An 18,506-nucleotide genomic window follows, 5' to 3' on the forward strand; every position below is an offset into this window, starting at 1 on the left:
CCATGTTAAGAGGCATTGTATTGAAGTAACTACACCACAGAAGAGCCATTCACCATTGTTTGTCATTGGTGCATGATGCCAAACTCCATGCTAACATAAAAGCCAAAAAGTGAAGGGCTCCACTGTTTTTTTTTTTTTGTTACTTATGTTTATTGTGTCTGATTCTATTTCTTGACCAGATTATCGGTGTTAAAATAGGATACATAGGAAAGTGGTTAACTGGGGAGGGCAACCAGGGGAAAGAAAAAAGGGAAAGTAATATAGGAATGTGCAGGACAGAGGTAGGAAAGAACCATAGCTATCCATTTCTTCAACAGTCTAAAATGAAAATATGTACAGAAAATTTACTGAGTTTGGACTTTCACCTCTACAAAGAGGTTTGACAACAATGCAATCATGTTGTATAGCCAGTTGGACCAAATCAAGTGTGCCAAGAAGACATGGTGTGAAATGGAGAGCGTTGTATGGGACAATATTTTTTGGTGGGGCAGGTACCCATTTTTCTTTTTACTTCAGTAAAAGGGGAATGGTGGGTTAGATACATTGGTATTTCTGGGTCAGGTCAGTTGATTAGGTAAGGAAGCAATTGCAAACAAACAGAACAAACAAGACAAGACACATGGGGACAACTCAAGCCCATGCCTGTTAAACATGGGGACACTGAGAATCCAGTCCTCACCCACAGGACTGTCATCAATGTCCCATTACTCCACTGGCTGCTGGAGTACTTAATGTCTCCTCCTCCTGCAGACCATGATGGAGAGCAGCCTCTCCATCCAGCGTAGGCATACACCTGTGGTGCTGTGCATGACCCTATGTACCAACCCTGGCATCTCTTGGTGTGTGATAAAATCCCCACCTCTGCCGGTACTTCCAGAGGGTATCACAGCACCAGCTGCCAGAGTAGTGCTGCCTGAGACCACAGGTAGTGCAGGGGTAGCAGATGCAGTACTGCCAGGTTGGTTCCCAGATTTGATGATTATCAGTGCCAAAGCTGGTGGAGAGGGGGCAAGTTGAGCCACTGGGATTGGCTTACCTGCTTGTGCTGTGAAGCATTTAGTGATTTGTTACAGATGGATGACATGGGGACATTCTGACAACATGTAATAGAAAATTTAATAAAAGAGAGATAAGGGTTGAGGTGAGACAAAACAAAGAGATAAAATTAGTACTATCATATGTGACATACAATGCATTATGACAAAAATGCAACTATTTTATCTGAAGTTTTACATTAAGAAATACTTCCTAACAACTACAAACTATAATTACAGATTGCTCAAAGAAATCCTCGCAATGAGCAGATAGTGCACGTATGCTTCGTCCAATCATAGAGATTAAAGTTAACAGCAGGGCTTATATGCTACTTGTGTAGAATTTAATTTCTGTAATATTATTAAAGAATTGTAGTGTTTTATACTTGTTATTCATAGTATTTGAACCCACAACCACTGAGTACAGTCTTACACTTAACTCCTTAAAGTGATTTTTGCTTCAGACTGATGTAGGCATATGTGCATAGTATATGCATGCTTACTTTGCTACTACTCTATAAAAAAGAAGGATATCACAGTGGTACAGCAGTAGTGTTGTCACCTCAAAGCAAGAGGCTCTTCAGTTTGATTCTTGGCTGGAGTGGCTTCTGTGTGGCATCTACATGTCCTCCTTGTGTTCATGTGAGTTTTTTTCCACGTTACAAAGGCATGCACTTGGAGCGTTTCTCCCTGAGCCTCTGCTGAAAATTGACTTTGTTCCAAGTCAAACTTTCCCGGTAAACAAATGTTAAATAAATATTTTTTTTCTTTACATTTTAAAGCTGCAATAAAACTTCTATTGTGCTGTATACATGCCACTTGCTTCACTCAGTCTCTTTTGATGCTTAGCATGGGCCTGGCTGTTCACATCTATTTCAGGATAAGCTGTGAAAAGAAAAGAAAAGCAAACAACAGAAAAGAAAAGAACAGAAGAGGATTATGCATGCCAGTCTTACTTATATTTAGCTTTCTATGTATTATAAATTCTCTTTATTAGCATGCTTACACAACTGTATATGTTGCTAGTTTGGAACTCATCCAACCACTCATTGAGGATAGCTTTCTTGCATCATTATAGGTCACTGAATTGGTGCCAATACTGTTCTCCAGTGTGTGGGATGTCAGTTACACTGGATACAGTCTTGGCCAGAGTATTCCAAGCCACCTTTACCTCAAAGAGCTCTCACACATCTTATTGGCTATACCTAGGTATTCTTTTTGCTGCATAAACATTACTGTCTGATGGTGCAGAATCCCCATCAAGGTATTATACCAGATGCATGTGTGATACCTGTTCCGGTGATACACACAGTACATACATAGCTGTATGACAACATTGATGGCATGGGTTACATTTGTGACAGTGTGGATTGTGCCATATATATGCCAGGCATACCAGTCAACTAGCCTGAATTGATCATAATGTCACATAAAGGTATAGCAGTGTCTCCTAACACCTCCAGCAGATGTTACAGTGTCATGATGGTGTGCAGGATGGTGTGCTTGATTACTCTCATAGATTGTGTTCATGCAGAACCATCTATGATAACTCACAAACACATATGTTGTGTGAGAGACGTTGGTTTACTGGAAGTATTATTCTGATATTGTCCATGATTGTGTGTGCTTCTGTTTACTGTTGTCCATGAGCCTGTAATTGTGTCCCACTTGTTGGAGACATCAGCTGATACTACAGTCATATTCAGGCAAATCAATTTGCACAGCTTTGCAATATGCACCCAACAATGACTACATGTAACATTCTTCATATATGTCTCTCCACTGTTCATGTCAGAATGCTTATATCACTAGGACATCTTCTCCATTGTTATGTCACCTTGTCTGACAGTCACATAATAAACATTTGCACTGTGCAGTCCATACTGTCCCATGTTGATATGTGATTAATGTTCCTGCTACAACTGTCTTCCATTTACATGAACTCATCTGCTGTACATTATGATGTTTCACCTATCGTCTTTCTCCGTGTTCATTCCTACAATTCATCTGTGTGTTGCCATTCAATACACACATTTCCCCTGACTGTTTATTTTAAATGGCAGGCCAAGTACCACTACAGTTCATATACACAACTTTTATTCAGAATGCCTGAAATGGTATTACACAATACTCTGCACAGCATACACTGTTCTGTAATGTTTTTGGACCATATACATTGCTGCATTATTAACTCAGGTAATCATTGTGGCATACTACACAATCCTGCAGACCAAGTTTACCGTAGGTAAACAGGTCTACATGTGTGATGCTATCTGTGTTGCTTTACATGGTTTGAAACTGTGCTTGTTTATGTGTAAATGTAAAGCTTGGCATGAGTATGTAATTAGCACTGCTGCAAACTGCTCAGAGATTTAACCTCCATGTAGGCTTTGCCCGAAGCCTACACAGACTTTATTGAATCCATCTGTGTGTATGTATGTATATATATATATATATATATATATATATATATATATATATATATATATATATATATATATATATATATGTATATATATATGAAGTTTCATTGTCAGCCTACTTAAAATGAGTTATGAGGTACACAGGTATGCTTATATGTACCCTGTCCTTCTCTATCAAAACTATTAACTGTTGCAGTCCTTGAATAATGCCAAAAATCCTCATTATACGATAAAAACATTGCTGCTACTCTAACTTTTCAGTTAGCATAGTAAAGTAATGCTGCTGTTCATTGTGTTAAAGAAACAGGTGTCAAATCTTTTGCCACTTCCTTTATACTTTACTTTTATTTCCAGTTTTAGTTAATAATCCATGCAAACCCTAATGGTGTTTCAGAGGACTAATACCTGCAGTGGGAGAGTCCTGGGTTTGAGCCTTTTTAGTGTCTTTAATGCACACTGTTTATAGTATCTGTGATAAACAGTGGTCTCCCAACTGATATTGTCTTTCTTTTTTTTTTTTAATAATTGTGTTTAATGCACACTGTTTAGGGTACCCCTGTGTCCATCCAACCCATGTCATATTACAGATATATTTCTGGTGATTAGTGTTCCCACTGAACAACACCATATTAAAGAGATATCACTGGGGGCCAGTATTCCCCCTGTGCATGTCATATTAAGAAGATATCCCTAGTGGCTAATGTCTCCCCCTTGCCCTACATTTTAAGTACCTTTAAGGCACTATGCAGGTGTTATCCTAATTGGCTAGTAGTCTCTCCAGCAATGTTGCAGGACTTGCTCATTAGTCAAGGGGAGAGCGCAAGCCTGACAGTCCGCAACTCCCACACACATTCACATTTGCACACTTATTCCACATGCATACACACACACACACACACACACACACACACACACACACACACACACACACACACACACACACACACAAACACACACACACACACACACACACCAGTCCACTCCCAATCACACCATTGATACATTCACCCATTCATCTACATACAAGCAAACAATACACACACACACACACACACACACACACACACACACACACACACACACACACACACACACACACACACACACACACACACACACACACACAAACATGCACATAATCTACACCCTCACTATAAACTCGAAAGCAGACACACACTCACATATACATTCACACACATACAGCCCATCACATACACACAGGCACACTTCTCCTAGCACTGCCTGGCCACTAAATTTCCTGACCTGGCCCTTTCCTCTACTGAGATGGGTGAACATAAGCTTTTGGCCTTGTTTATTAACAACAAGCAGCTGTGAACAGCAGCATTAATTCATGGAGCTAAGTGATTAAGTGCTTTACAGCAGGTAGTTCTGTTGGAGGCTAATAAACATATTATTTTAAGCCATGGAAAGCACCCCAGCAGTACAAGGATTTAATGCCTTCCCACATTTAGACCAGCTACAGCACAAGAAGGAACAAGATGTGGAAGTGTATCAATTTACATAAAAAGTAACCTTACCTCAAGACTGATCAAACAATATGACCTTTGGTAAAGTCCCATACCATATCTTTGTTAAATACAAGTCTCCATTTATGACACAGAATAACCATATCATGTACTTGAATGCACTGCAGTCACTCACAATTCAGCCCAACACCATACTCATAGATGATTTTAACTATCCCACCATAAATTGGGATACATAAACAACCACTAACATGTAGGCTCAAAGATTCCTGGATTTTCTCAATGCAAATATCATGGAACAGCTAGTTTGCACACCTGCTAGGGGTGCAAATATCCTGGATCTGATAATCACAGATATGAGGGAAGGTTCCACTCCCCCACTTTGTTTAATGTCCTCACTGGTTAGATCAGAGCACAAAGCTGTCATCCTTGAATAAATACAAAGCCCGAGCACTCAGCAAACCCCAGAACATTTAAGAAGTTTTTCAAGGCTAACTTCCTCCTATTAAGTGATGTCATATCTAAATTCCATGCCCCCTTCAAACCCAGAAGACACTGTGGCCTATGCGAAAGTGTTAATTGAAACCCTTTGTAAGCATGCAAATAACTGCATAGAAATGGCAATGCCGAAATAAAATAAACTTAGGACAAACTCCAAAAACAAGTCCCCTTGGTGGACCCAGTATGCATAAATAGGTTGTGCAATAAAAGAATGAAAATCCTGTCCAAAAACAGGAAAGGCTATCCCCAAAAGACAAGAAAAAAAAATTCCTTTATCAGTCTCAATCAATTCAAAAAACTAATCAAGTCCATCAAAGCCAACTTTGAGGCAAAAATACTCTCCCAGGCTAAGGATAACCATAAGGCATTTTTCAGTTATGTATCCAACCTTAAAAGGAACACTCATCAGTGTGCTGAACTAATAGTAAATGGAGCTCCCTATACCAAACCAGAGGATATAGCAAATTTACCGGCCAACAAATTTAGCTCCAGTTTTACCCTCCCATCACCATCAGCTATCCTCCAGGAAATTACCTCTACAATTTCTCCCGCAACTATTATTAAAGAAGAGGTCCTAATTGCACCCTCCATAGCTAAAAACATTTCAGAAGTGGGTCCTGATAATACCACAGGAGGCCTCATAAATAGCTTGAAATATGACCTATCAGGCTCACTAGAATTTCTATACAACCACAGCCTCCAGACTGCAATGGTTATCCCACTACACAAAGGCAGACCATCAATGTACTCAGAGAACTATAGACCCAAAAGTTTACCTAGCCGTATTTGCAGGTTCAATTCTTGTGGGCCTGATAAAAAAAGACATAGGAAATCTTTGAACTATAGACCCATCCTAGAAGAGTTTCTTCAAGGGCAGGTCATGCCTACTAAACCTAGTGGACGTCTTTAAGAAGATCACTAGAGCCATGGACAATGGCAAAATTATGCATACTGCCTACGTTGACCTGGCAAAGGTATTTATCACAATACCTCACTTAGGTATCATACACAAACTCAGAAATTTAGGCATAAGTCCTTGCCACCCAGTGGATAGCCAAATGACTCATGGATAGGACACATGTAGTTAAGGTAGGGGAATCCAACTCTGCCATGAGGCCTGTTAATAGAGATGTCCCACAAGAGTCAGTACTGAGACCTCTCCTGCTCAGAATATACTTCTCTAAAATCAAGGCAAATACAGAAGGCCTTTGGCTGGCAAAATTTGCTGATGACTGAAAGCTGGGTACAATCATTGAATCCCCCCAAAGATGTAGATTTCTTCCAGGAGAGTCTGACACAGACACATACTTGGTGCCAGAACCATGGTCTAAAACTCAATGCAAAAAAGGCATAATTATATCCTTTGGAAGATGATCAACCCTGCAAATTGCAACATTGATAGCACTGTGCTAACAGTAGACTCAGTGGTAAGGTACTTGAGAATGCAGGTTGACAGTAACCTGAACTTTGATCATCATGTGCCCATGGCAGTGAGATAATCTTTCTATATGGCCAAACTTATAAGTAAAGGCATTACATCCAGATCTAAGGATATCATAATTCCACTATACACAGCCTTCATTAGACCAATAATTATTTTCAATGCATCCTTCACAGCACAATACAGAGGTATGCATAGTGAGGCCTTGTTGACAACACTTCCCTATAACGTTAATGTTTGAGTTGTGTGGCTATAAACCTCTTCTGATTACAACATTCTCTGGACTGCAGAAATTGAGAAATTGTCTGCAGCAACAGTAGTACAAGAGTATGGCTGAGGATCACTCAGTAACACTGAGTCATGCATATAACCTATAGATCCACTGAGATCTGTCCCACAAATACACTCATATTGCCTGTCTTATGGATCACCACAGGAGAGATTTACACTATGGCCTTTGTAGCACTCTGTGTTTTCTCCATCCTACATCTACACCAGGACATTTCATGCTTGCACACTGTTACTTCTTTTGTTGTGGGGGTGGGAGGGAGGGGTGGGGGGTCTGCCCACATGTCCATGTAAGGGGATGTCTGTGAATAATACTATTTGATTGCATTTTTGTGTTTGGAGGATTTACTGCTGTAGACCTATGTGTACCTGTAGGCTGCACACACTCTCTTTGGTTCTATATAGGATGTTTATCATGTGAAAGTAAATAGTGCACTTCCTAGGAATGATGTATGTAAAAATCAGGGATGTTACTGAACACTGACAATCATATCTTGTGCTGAGTTTACCCAGTTATCAAACAGAAAAAATGCAATCAGTATTTAAATTCCAGCTTTATTCAGAATTATTTAGCAAGGAAGTTGAGATTAATTTGTCCATTCCTTGTAAGAACTGTGGCTTTTCTAGAAAATTGTTCTGGATTGCAGTCATTAAATGTGAACAGGATTGAGTTTTAGAGTTTGTAACCTTCAGAACATGTTTTCTAATACAAATCATTTTATTCTAACTACTTTCTAAGTATATAAGATAATTATTTAAATTTTTCTCTGATTTGAAGTAAGAAATTGAGAGGTCAAAGGATGTATGCAATGGGTTCCACTGCATGGTTTGATAACATCAAGCTGCAATACATTTCTGCCCCACTATTTATGAATTTGTTCATTCACTTGTTCCCAAGCAGATATGTGAGTTGTGCAGTCATAAAGTGGTTGTAATTGATGGTTGTAGGTTCTTGCAATCCACTACAGTCATGGTGTAAAGGAAGGAACTTCATTGTAGTAAAGGGGGACATAATCTTATGACCCACACTCTTTTGGGTGTGATCCTTGGTTTCCTTGTTTTGTTATTACTTGACAGAATATTTGAATTTATTATTTGATTGTGAATAAATTGGACAGCATAAAGTCTACAATTTTAATGTTAATATTTTTAATTAACTTTATTTTTGCAGGCACATGGGTGTGAAATGCACTGTGTTGGTCTGCAATACTCTCTTTGATAATTAGTGCAGATGAATAAGGCTATAAGCTAAGGGTCACAGGTAGCAAGTCTGCTGGTGGATTCATGAGTTATAGACAAGAAGGAGTTCCTGGCATCTGTCTCAGGGATGCAGACATTTCTGGAATCCACTGTAAAGAACTGCTCATTGATGCTGTGTTAAAAGTTTTACCACAGAAATCTATTTGTGCTGCTCCAAGTAAATATGTCAGTACATGAGGTAATATCAGCATTCCCTGTCAAGTTTCGAGTCATAAAACTTATGGCTTTTTCCTTTTTAGAGGAACATTGGGACTGTAGGTCCAAAGGCTATCTGTCAAAGGTGTGTTATGCATTATCTTTCTGTAGTATTTTGTTATGAAGTAGTTTCACTGTGTTTCAGGGGTTTGTTAAGGGCTCATCCATAGACTGAGTAATTTGTTTGATGTTGTCACAAGTGCTGTATTATCAGGGTCCTCCATGTGGATATATGCCTGTCTGATGTTAGGAAACTGTCTGGCTCAAAGATGAATGCCAAATTGCAGGACAATTCAGAGTTATGATGTTGGTGGTACACTGAGGTAGTGTGATGACCATATCCCCACCTCGTTCACAGGCAGAGCTTCCATGCCTGTGCTACCCACTCCCCAAACTAGCCAGGAACACAAAGAAGCAGACCTAATCACTCAGGGAGTGGCCTCAGCTCCAGTGGCAGAGTCTCTATTAGTTGCTTCCTGATCCACTGAGAAAGATATCGACATTGGGGTTGATGTGTGGCAGGTCAAATATGCTATGGATACAGTCCCTTCCTGAAATTAGTTTTTATATAGCCTCTACTCAGTGTTTGTGCAGGGCCATAATATAAGGGCAAGCAGAGACACAAGCAGCCTTATCTGTGCTGGCCAGGATAGTACGTAGTCTGCATAAAGACCTAAAAGAATACATTGGCCAGATGTGTAACATTATGGATATATGGTTTTAGGAAATATGCACACAGTAGCTGTCCCTGTGTAGCCCCCTATCATGGGCTCCAGATGGGCTTCCCATGGCTCAATTATCATAACTATGGTGATGAAGCCCACCACTGTAGGGGAAGGGCATGATCTATGACTCATAGTACCACTATCTCTGCAACATCTTCCACTGCTGAAGGCATTGCAGGGTGACATGGTTGTACATACATATGAGGTGTTCATAAGTAGACCACCCATGACATGACCTAATCCTCATGGCTGAAGAGCATTGCATTCCCTGTTGTGCACTGTGGATTATGCCTGTTACCTTCCGTGAGAAGGTGTTTTCCAAATGAGAACATGCACAGTTAGTGTATATATCGCCTGCAAATATCCTGGATTTCTCTGCTTGCCACAATTACTGTGCTACATTGTCTGCTGGAGCTGTGATCTGCACACACTTATGTGCTCACACACACACACACACACACACACACACACACACACACACACACACACACACACACACACACACACGCACACACGCACACACACACACACACACACACACACACACACACACACACACACACACACACACACGGCTGCACCACAACCTACTTGGCCTACTTGGCCAGTCTTCCTGGTTCCACACAATCACTCTCTCCTTCACCACACACACACACACACACACACACACACACACACACACACACACACACACACACACACAGCATTAACCCTCACCCCAGCTCCCATGATCACTGCCCACTGTTGGTGTATGTCAGTGTGGCTATCTCCACCTGTATATATGAAAACAACTATTCTTTGCCCTCCGTACTGTGTTACCTTAGTAGCTTGTGTCTAACGCACAAAGGGGATAGCCTATGCATGGTATAACACAACATGGGTGTAGTATTGCATGCATCATTTTTAGTGCCATGTAAAATGTTTTACTCTGACCCACAGTTATAAACAGCACGCTGCCTCTTAGCCGGTAAGCACGCAGATTGCACCTACTCAGTTTGCTGTAGTCACTTACTAGAGCTGGGTCCTTCACAAGTTGCTCACCATGCACCTCTACTGCCATGTCTTGTACCTCCTCCTTCTGATAACCTCTGCTCTCATGTAACCATTTGCATACCAGCATGTTATGTAACATTTCAACAACTGCTAATATTTTACTGTATGTTGAAGAGCCATACTGCAATGTATCACCTGATACACCTAGACAGTGGAAGCAGGCCTTAAGCAGGCCAAATACACATTGGACAATGATCAATGTCTGTGGAAAGACAGTGTTGTACCCATTGCCTGCCATGGGCTGGGGCTTTCTACTGAGTATCAATAGTCGTGGATCTGCAGCATATCTGACATTGCCAATAAGCTCTCCCTTGGGAAAACCAACCTGCAGAAACCAGTGGTATATGTTGGATTATGCCATATGTGGAGTCATGGGTACAGCCTGGGTGTCCTACAGACTCATTGCATATTATACTCTGTGAATTATAGGGTCTATATTATATCATCGACCACTTAACTTAACTTAACCTAAATGTCAACAGCTAACAGTCGAAAATTTACAATGTCAAATGGACAGTTAAGCAAATTATTTCATCGGGAAAGAATTTGCTTGACCATGCCAAACTAACATAAACTTCCAAGCCATAAAGTGGGGGGCTTTGTCCCACACACCCTCTGATGTAGGGGGCTGTGCCCCCACCCCCCCCAACTAAATATACCAACTCTGAATCTCTCTACATTGGGGAAAGGGCAAATTCCCGATAATGGCCAAGTAAATTCTATTCCGATGAAAGAATTCGCTTAAATGGCCAATCAACATTGTAAGTTTTCAACCCTTAGCTATCAATGTCTAGGCATTCGATAAACTAAGTGGTCAATGATATAATTTAGACCCGAATTGTAGACACCATGGCAGTTGATAGAGTGCAGTTCCTTTCAATTACTACACCTTTGTCTCTGCTTCCCTGGATGGGCCTTTTTCACAGTGTGGGTGCATTCTGTGCCTCAAAATCTCAGGGAAATGGGCTTTGTTACAAACAACACTCATAGTATTACTTAACTGGTATATGGAAACCATATCTGCTCTGCCATATGCTGTAACATGGGACAAAGGAGCTGTTGAAGATGACAGGGATACATCCACTGTGTCCCAAGTTGGTCACTGAAAGGACCCTGTGGATAGTATTTGCAAAGCCACACATACCTTGTTGTTCACAGGGATAGGAATTCCATGCACCCTCTAGACCTGCATATGAAGACGAGGCATCTTGACCAGTTTCTTCATGGAGCCTTTGACCAACAAGTAGCAGTTTATTTCTGTGTTGAGAAGCACATGATATGTTAGGCATGGATAGATGACTCAGCAACGACATGCAGCATCATGACTACATTTACAGATGTATTAGTGTAGTGGCTATCCCATACATGATTTGCAGTATGCCTCCTATAACTTCAATTTCAGCTGTGGTCAACAACTCTGGAGTTTGTGTTTCTTGGTACGATATTTATGTATATGTATATGTTTCTGAATAGCTGCATTACATTGTTTACCATTATTTGCATTTGTGATTGCCCACATTTTAATACTGTTGTTCATTTCCATATCATCATGCCATCATTTATAGTTTAGGCAAGCAAAAAAATGTTCATTAACAGAGACATTGGGAACCTTCAAACATTGGACCCTACCCAGTTTGGCTTTGTTAAGGGCAGTTCATGCCTCCTAAACCTGGTGGACTTCTTTGAGACAGTTACCAAGGCTTTTGATGAGGGAAAGGAGGTCCACACAGCCTACCTAGACCTTGCAAAGGCTTTCGACACCATTCCCCATTCTGGTATTATAGACAAGCTCACCAGCCTGAACATAAACCCCTATGTCACGAGATGGGTTGCCAGTTGGCTCATGAATAGAACCCACACGGTGAGAGTTGCATACTCTAGGTTTGACTCTAAACCAGTTACAAGTGGCATCCCCCAGGGCTCAGTCCTTGGACCCCTCCTGTTCGGTATATACTTCTCAGAACTACAGGCAAGCACAGGAGGACTATGGTTGACCAAGTTGCAGACGACTGCAAACTGGGGGCCATAACTAACTCTCCAACTGATACAGAAATCCTCCAGAAGGGTCTCACTGAGATGGATATCTGGTGTCAAAATCATGGCCTCAAGCTAAATGCCAAAAAGTGCATAGTCATCTCCTTTGGAAAAAACAAAGTACCGGAGAAACACATACGTGGTAGTCCCCTAAATACAAAAAATGTAATAAGGGATCTGGGGACCCAAGTAGATAGTAACCTCTCCTTTGATAATCATATTGCCAAGGTGGTTAGAAAATCATTTTATGTGGCCCACCTAATCACAAAAAGGTTTGCATCTAGAACAAAAGAGGTTATTATGCCCCTTTACTCATCACTCATCAGACCCATCATACAGTACAACGGCTCATTTGGGATGTGCCTTACAAGACACCTGCAACAGCTGGAAAGACCACAGAAGTACCTCGCCAAGAGGATTACTGGTCTGAAACAGATGCCCTATGCAGCCCAACTCAAGAAACTCCAGCTGTACTCAGTTGCATACCACTTACTCAGAATTGATCTCTGCCTGACATATAAGGCCATGTCAAACCCAGAATTGATGGACATGCTCCACCTAAAAAAAAACAAATCCCCAAGAGCCACACGTTCTAGGTATCTAAACCTGACCACAACGATAAATAGGATGTGCTGGAGGGATAGATTCCTGTCCCAGAGACTCCCCATGCTTTGGAACAGGATTCCAATTGACATTAGGCAGAGCCTCTCACTAGCACTCTTCAAGAGAAACCTTGACAAGTGGATGGGAAACAGAAAATTTACCCCGGGGATCACTGCAGTGGCTCTGCTGGACAGAGGCATAGGGAACTATTGGCTCTGCAGGACCGAGGCACAGGGAACTAATCTAAGTGGGTGGCGAAAGCCAACACATTCTGGCTAGGCTTATAGATGCCCTCGGGCAGATAGCCTAGTACTTACCTATGAGCGTATGAACCTATGTCTCAGGTTTCTGCAACTGCACTCACTGTGTTTCTGAACTGCTGTCACTCATCATTTGAGTGCCCTTCATGTATAATCACCTATTTCTACAGTTTCAGAATCCCAGAGAGTATGAGTCCCAAACAATCATCACTGCTTCTTTCTCTTCCCTTGTCATGAACCAGATAGGTTAATAACATGCTGTCCTTGGCTTTAAACAACACCCAGGTAAATACATGTGCAGTATAACTGAATCAGCAGTTTAATGTGTAACTAAACAGTAAACAAGATTTATGTTTCAGTTGAATTTCCATGGGTGTTTCTGCGAAAATAATGTTTTTTTTTTGTCTTGACAAAATGGAAACTAAATAACTTATTGTGAGACACACATGTAAAACATGAATATATATGAGGACTCCTAATAGACTCATGCCAGACTGTGTAAACTTATTAGCACTTAGGGAAGGGTATATTATTCTGTTTATTTGCAAGAACCTGAGGATAGTAAAGCACCATCAGCCTCATCGGTTTTTTTTCATATGGCTCTGCAGAATGAAATGTTCCTATTTGCCTTTTAATATATTTCCAACATCAAAGCAAGTCCAGTCTGTGTTGTACTGTTGCAGTCGAGGCATTGCTTTTTTAAAGTATTCAGAACACAGCATTGCCCACTGTAAAAAAATGGCAGCTTGTTAGGTTTCCAGATAGCAAATTTACCAGACCTTTTGTCATGCTACTATTATCTCTACGCCAATCCACAAGATCATCTAGTTAGCAAGGCTCCCTCCCTTTTGTTCCAGCAGTACTTGTGGCATGGTGCCAGGAAGGAATATATTACAGCTGGCAGGACTCCTTGGTTGTTCATGCAGCTATAAATAAACATTGAGCTCACAAGCAAAGGTCTGTACAAGACCTTGAAAAATATCACAGATTTTTGCCATTATTGTCTCATAAACCAGATATCCTGTTGACCTGCTGTCCTAGTTGCTACCAACTTTCAGAACATTAAAAAGTATAAGCAAAACGGCAGCATTTAATCCCTGACTAATGAAGTGTTTAAACAGTCTTATTTTATTAGTAACACTGGTTTTCCTATACAAATGAAGTCTGTGAAAAATATACAACAGCCCCACTCTATTGTTTTAACAGCTAATCCTATAGAATGAAACAAGAAATGCATTACCCTTTATTGAAAGCACTGGAACAGTAAACTTTTAAAAGACAGCATTACTTGATGAAGTTAACCCCAGTAAACAAAGTAACATTAAAAGTTTTTTTGCAGCACGTGTAGGAATATAACCTGCATAGCTCACATGAGTTTTATTTTTAAAGGGTGGGCTAATGATCTGTGGTTGGCTTTGTTGTCAGAGTAGAAAAGTCTTTAATTCTGTTTGGATATAAATAAATTATTTTGCTAAAATGTTGTCACAGGTGGACAGCTGCATCATCTTTTCTTGTCATGCTTGAGTGATTATACCAGTAAACACTTAAATGTGTGAGTTGTAATTATTTGTAAACAGAACATTGTATAATTATTTCTAACCATGTGTGATGCGCGTAGTGAAAGAATACATATACTGTTCAAAAGTTTATGTTTGTTACTATACCTGGCTCTTAATGTTACCTTAACTTCATTCTTAAATTCACTGTTGGCACTGCTCTGATGGGCAAATATACTGAAAAGATGAAAACTCCATTCACTGACACACTCAGGAAAGCTTTAGATTAAAGATTATAAATAACATTTTTCTCCTTTGTATTATTTAGTTTTTTCTTGCAAGCAGATTCAGCTGCTAACGAGTTGAAAGGCGTGAGCCATGGTGTAATTATAAAATAGTCATACCCCAGAATTTATGACGAAAATATTCTGTGCAGGAGCAGTGTAGCTATTCCTGCACGGAATATGGCTGCTTTGCGATCCTCGAACGCGCTGTTTTGATGTGCATGAGTGGCCCTACACTCTTCCTGCATGGAAAGCTGTGCAGGATGCTAATCAGCTCATTTGCTGGTGAAAACCATGCAAATGAGCTGATTGAGTAATCCTCCAAGGAGACTGGTCTCCATGCAGGAACAGTGGTATTTGCAGAAATGTATTCCTTTATTAACTGAATACATTTCTGTAAATAAACAAACGGAGTCCTGACAGCACCCAAAAAAGCATGTATTAAATACATGGGCATGCCAATGGCCAAATATATGGCCATTGGCATTTAGAAAAGCCCAATATTGTAAAAAATAAACTTTTTTTTTTTTTTTGGCTGATCTCTGCCATTTAAGTACTAGGAAGTGCTGCGCAAATGGGGTGGTGGGGAAAATTTAAAAAAAGGGGAAAAGACAAGTGTAGGGGAAATCTGCATTTAGCTATGATAGTCAATGGCATGCAGAAGGTAAACAATGGCATGAAAATGTGGTTGCTAAGGGGGAAGACCATGGTGTAGTGCAGTAACTAGTGATTAAGGCAATGGTGAATGTAAATGAGAGGACTTATACTGAATCACAAAATACTTCTAAGTGTCACACTGCACCTAACTGTGTAGGTGCTGTAACATGATGGTGTAGGTAGGAGGGGCAGCTAACATGAAAAGAGGGTGTGTCATGCTTGTTGTAAGCACGTTGGAACTCCATGTACTGGGTATGCACTTATCTAAGGACAGCTAAGCTAAGGGGTGTGTCCCAGATAGCTTAGCTGTGCTTAGCTAATAACATCATTGTTTACACTAGCTCCACGGGTTTACACAGCACACCGTGGGGCTTAAACAGGAAGGATAGTTGAAAATGGGAGGAGATGTAACAAAACAAAAAAAGAAAAAGAAAGTGAAAACAGCACAGTAAAGGAGAAATGAAGTAGAAATCACTAATATGGGACTCTTGCAACTCACAATGGGCCATTGAAAGCACTCAATAATATAGCTGGCAGGCAGCTGCATAGCTGAAAATGGGAGATGTAAGTAAAAAAAAATTAAAAAAGGGCAACAGCAGAATAAAGGCAAACATGCACAAATTATCACTAATGCCTCTAACATTCACAGTAGCCATTTCAAATCCATGAGTAATATAGCTGGCAGCTGGAATGTATCATAGACCCAATCACACTGGCAGCAGTTGCAGCACACCACTATAAAAATGCAAACACCCCTCACTCTGTTTTTTCCCACTAACTCTGCAACTTTGGAGTAAATCTGGAAATTTTAACTGACAAAATTCTAGTGGCTGCCATTGCTTTGTTACATCAGTATATGCTAGAGGCTGATGGTAGTGAGGAGGATAATGCTGACAACTGCCCAAGACTCAGGAGGAGGATAAGAGTGTTCAGACCCAGGGTAAGCTACCAGGGGTACATGACTTGGAGATAGTAGAGTGCTATGGGGTGGATAGGGACATACTTCAGCAAACTGTGGAGCTGTGCTGGCCTCGCCTCACATCCAGAATAAACAGAGGGGAACCCATCCCAGTGGATACTAAGTTATGTGTAGCCTTAAGAATACTAGCTAAAGGTACTTTCCAAAGACCTACTGGGGATATCATGGGGGTGTCACAGTCATCTGCATCCAAAGTACTCCTCCAGTTCCTGGATGCCATGCTACCAAATGCCCATGACCACATATGCTTCCCCAGCATTCGTGAGGAATTGACCAGCGTCTCTTCCATCATGTAGCTGAATACCCAGAGGTATTGGGTGACATAGACTGCATGCATATCCACATCAAAGCACCAACCGGTGAGCAGGGTAGGGTCTACATAAACCGCAAGGGCTTTCCCTCCATCAACTGCCAGGTCATGTGCAATACCCAGGGCATTATCATGAATGTGTGTGCTGGCAGCCCTGGAAGCTATCAAAACAAGCACATCTGGCATTCCTCACAGCTGTATCAGGGATTTGCCGGTGGGGGGGGGGGCATCCTGTATGGCCATCTGGTGGGGGATGCTGGCTATGCACTGGAGCCATGGATGATGATACCCATCAGAAATGCACACACACCCATGCAAGAATGCCATAATGAGGCACAGGCACAAACCAAGATCATTATAGACCATGTGTTTGGGATGCTCAAGTCACGGCTCTGCTGCCTGGACATTTCTGGTGGAGCCTTGCAGTACTCTCCAGTCACATGTGCACACATGTTCATAGTATGTGCCATGCTACACAATATGATCCTGTGGAAACAGCTGCTGCAAAAACAGGATGGGCAAGGGTCACACAGTCCCCACAATTGCCAAGGTCCCCACAGGTACAGAGGGACTCAGACAAGGAACCCCCTGAGCCAGCCCCTGCAGGCAGATGGAGGCATGCACAGTATGGCCTGGCCTTGGCAAAAAGGCAACGCATAGCACACACACTGACACTGTAGGCACCCAGGGACTGACACCTCTCTCTACTTGCACACACAGTAAAATGGGCTGACACACACATCACACTACCTGTAACTTACCATGTATATGCAGTTTACTGTGTACATCCAGCATAGGCAGCTCTCAAGCTCTATACACACAACTGCCACAGACACAAGCTAAGTCAGTTGCTTTAACAGTAAATTAATGTATCAGCATGTTCTGCTAGCATATGTATGGTATTGTTGCATGTAGGCAAGGGAATGGTGTGGACTACTGGGATAGCAGCAGACAACTGACAGCTATGTGGGACACCAGGAAATGACTACCCAATAATGGCCCCCCAACACTATACAGTACTACCCAAGATGGCAAATCCCACTGTAATATGAGTTTGGGGCCAACTAACTGGGGGGGATCATAGCTAACAGCCATAGATGTCAGTGTGTGGGTCCCATACTCACCCCTCAGACCCACCCAGCAAGGCAGCTGTAGAAAACCAGAGACAATGTCTGGAAAAGCTCCATAAATGGCAGCAATGTTGAATCACCCCCCCTACAGACCCACACAGTCATAGCGCAGCAGGTCTCGCAGTTACAGGAAAAGGCTCTAAAGGGTAACAAGTCTGATATGCAAATGTATCCCATTACAATCTTACCTGTGCTTTTTACTGATATGCCTGCAGTCCCTAAGACAGGGCACAATAGTATGGTAAATGGAATCAAAATGTAAAGCAAATATCAGTGCAGTCTCTGCAAATGTCTACAGTTGACAGGTGTGCCCCACCCCATATACCCACAGAAATGCAGTAACATG

Source organism: Protopterus annectens, chromosome 1.part2, assembly GCF_019279795.1.
Source record: "Protopterus annectens isolate FY-2018-M chromosome 1.part2, PAN1.0, whole genome shotgun sequence".
NCBI lineage: Eukaryota > Metazoa > Chordata > Ceratodontiformes > Protopteridae > Protopterus > Protopterus annectens.